The 2,923-nt window shown below is 53.4% G+C and overlaps 1 protein-coding gene across 2 annotated transcripts in view; it reads right to left on the bottom strand.

Moving 5' to 3' along the window:
• Positions 1 to 2,923, bottom strand: part of GEMIN7 (gem nuclear organelle associated protein 7) — a 12,679-nt gene that overhangs the window by 8,950 nt on the left and 806 nt on the right. The gene's annotated exons all lie outside the window — the stretch shown is intronic.

Consider the following 2,923-nt stretch of genomic DNA (forward strand, 5'->3'; position numbering starts at 1 on the left):
GATTGGGGGGGGGGGGGCGCGGAACACAGCATTCCCGTCAGTGGGAACAGCAAATACAAAGCCAGCGGAAGGATGACTTTGAGGCAAAGCAAGGAGGCCAGCGTGGAGGAGGTGGGAACAGGGCCAGATTGCGCAAGGAGGGGCCCTGAAGACTAAGGTGAGACCGCCTGGCTGGCTACTCTGAGGAGACAAGAGCCTTGGGGTGGTTCTGGGCAGGGGAGGGGCAGGACCTGGCTTCAATTTTCACATGATCTCTCTGCCTGCTGTGCAGGGGCGTGTACTGTGAGGGACGAGGGGACCTCGATGGGCCAGGAGGGGCAGAGGATGAGGGTGCCTGGGACAGGGTGGGGGCTGTGGGAGTGGGGGACAAGGGTCAGATGAGGGCTTGTGTTGAAGGTTGAGAGCCCTCACCATCTGTTGATGGACTGAGGGAAAAAGCAGAAGGCGGGCAGACTCCACGTTTCTGCCGGACGGAGAAAACAGCAAATGGGATTTATGGGATATATACACTTTCTTCTTCTTTTTTACGTTTTTATTTATTGTTTAATGTTTATTTATTTATTTTTTTAATATTTTTATTTATTTCTAGGAGAGAGAGAGAGACAGCGTGAGCAGGGGAGGGTCAGAGAGAGAGGGAGTCACAGACTGAAACAGGCTCCAGGCTCTGAGCTGGCAGTCAACACAGAGCCCGACGCGGGGCTGAAACCCACGAGCCGTGAGATCATGACCTAAGCGAAAGCCGGACGCTTAACCGACTAAGCCACCCAGGCGCCCCTGTTTAATGTTTATTTTTGAGAGAGAGCGTGTGCGCGCAAATGGGGAAGGGGTAGAGAAAGAGAGACAGAGAATTCAAAGAGCGATGTGGCGCTCGAACCCACGATCGGTGAGATCATGACATGAGGCCACAGTCAGGGCGTTCAACCAGCTGAGCCACCCAGGGACCCCACGTTTTTGATCTGTTAGTTGACACACACTATTATGTTAGTTTCAGGTGTACATTTCCTTTATTTGACCGCGGTTGACGGGATTAAGGGATACACACACTTTCTAATTTATCTGACCACTGCCCTTGCACTCCAAGCTTAGCCAAGGGTCATCAGCCCCCAGGGCTTTCAGCCAACCTAGAAGAACACTTGCTTGAAAGATTTAAGAGATACACCCTAGTCTGTCCGGCTGGGACGTTCTACAGGACTAATGGGAATTAAGCAAATGGCCACAAGTTATATGAAATCTCTAGATCAAACAAAAGGGTGGATTGGTGCGCAGATCTGTTTTCTCCACTAAGGGAAAACAAGCGGAGACTGGGCCATACCATGCAGTCCTCGCTTTCCTGAAGAGGAAACCAGGCACTGGGATCTCCCAAAGCGTTTACTGGGTGCAAGCTGGTGAGTGGCAGGAAAAGGGAAGGAGCCCAGGTCGTCCCGGGTTGGACAACAGACCCCCGGGGCCATCACCCCTGCTCTCCACCGGGCAGGGTCAGCACAGGAGAGCCATCAGAGCTTTTGGAAGCAAGGTGTGACCTGATAAGAAACTGGTTTAAGAAAGGTCAGGTAGGGCGTGTCCAAGCACACATTATCCCCTCTCCCTGGTGGTCAGGCCCCAGAATCCTTTATCCTCTAAGCCAAGAATTTCCTGTCTAAAGATTTCAAGAAAATGTCCAACCCCTCCCCCGCCACCACCACTTGCATAGTTAGGACTCCAGACCCCATCACTGAGGTCATGGACAAGGTCAGGAGAGTCACAGGCCTCCCTTCTTGGGGCTTCCGTGCTGACTTCCAAGAAAATGGGAATCAATCAGTTCGATGGACAAACAGTTAACCCGTCAGCAGCCGGGGTAAGGAACTAGCCGAGTTACTACCAGGAACTAGTCCAAGTGAAGACCCCAGACCTTCGCTAATGAGCCACGGTGCGGACACGTCCACACACACCCCAGGGGTGGCCCTGAGGGATGCAAATGAGTTAAAATGGAGCCTCCCGACGGGGTGAGAACCTCAAGCACGGAATCCTTCCCCTCCCCTCCGGCCCCAGGGCTGGTCAGTTTCCTTTCAATTCCGCCCTGGCCACCCACAGCTAGCCTTTTCTTATACTAAGTAGGTCCTCCCGGCCCCCAGGCGTCCATTCCGCACTCGGCCCGGGTGGGGTGTCCTCCCGGCGCAGATCAGGCAGGCGACTCCGTCCCACCGAGGCGGGGAGTCCGAACTGCTGCCGCTGCCGTTGTTACTGTTATCCTCGTCGTCGTTGTTATTCGNGGAAAGAGAGAGAGAGAAAGAAAGAAAGAAAAAGAAGAAAAAATGTGCTCGGTAATGTGAACGAGCCTGACTTGAGTCATGCCCTCTCGAACCTACATTCTGGGAGGGCTGGGAGGGGCCCAAGAGGGTACATCCATGAGCAAATACATCAACAAATACAAGATCCAGCAAATCCAAGGTCCTGCGCGGCTTGTGATGAGTGATACAAAAGAAAATAAAATAAGGATAAGGGGATAACAGGTGGCAGACAGGGAGANCCCCCCCCCAATAAATACACTGAATGAAGATAGAGATTATTGTCTGTCCTGTTCGCCGCCATATCCTCAGTACTTAGAACCTAGTGCACAGTAAGTGCTCAATAAATGTTGGCCTCCTGAATTTTTATTGTAATGCATTTAAAAGAATAGACTGAATTATTCTCAGGCTGAAGTAAGAAACGTGGCCCCCGCCGTGTTCTCTCCCTGGGGTGCGTGTAGGCACCCTGTGCCTCAGTTTCACCGGCCCTAAAAAGGAATCAGGAACAGGCGTTGTGCGCACGGTCGTGTGTGACCCCGGCGGCATTAAGGTTCGGTCGCTAAGAAAATGCAGTGGGCTCGGCTTTGATCGAGGTTGGCGGCCGCCCAGGCCCCTGCGGGGCCGCCCCGTCCTCGCCTCCCCCCTCCCGCCCCAGGGGG

The sequence above is a fragment of the Crocuta crocuta genome, unplaced genomic scaffold, assembly GCF_008692635.1.
Source record: "Crocuta crocuta isolate KB4526 unplaced genomic scaffold, BGI_CrCroc_1.0 scaffold334, whole genome shotgun sequence".
Lineage (NCBI taxonomy): Eukaryota > Metazoa > Chordata > Mammalia > Carnivora > Hyaenidae > Crocuta > Crocuta crocuta.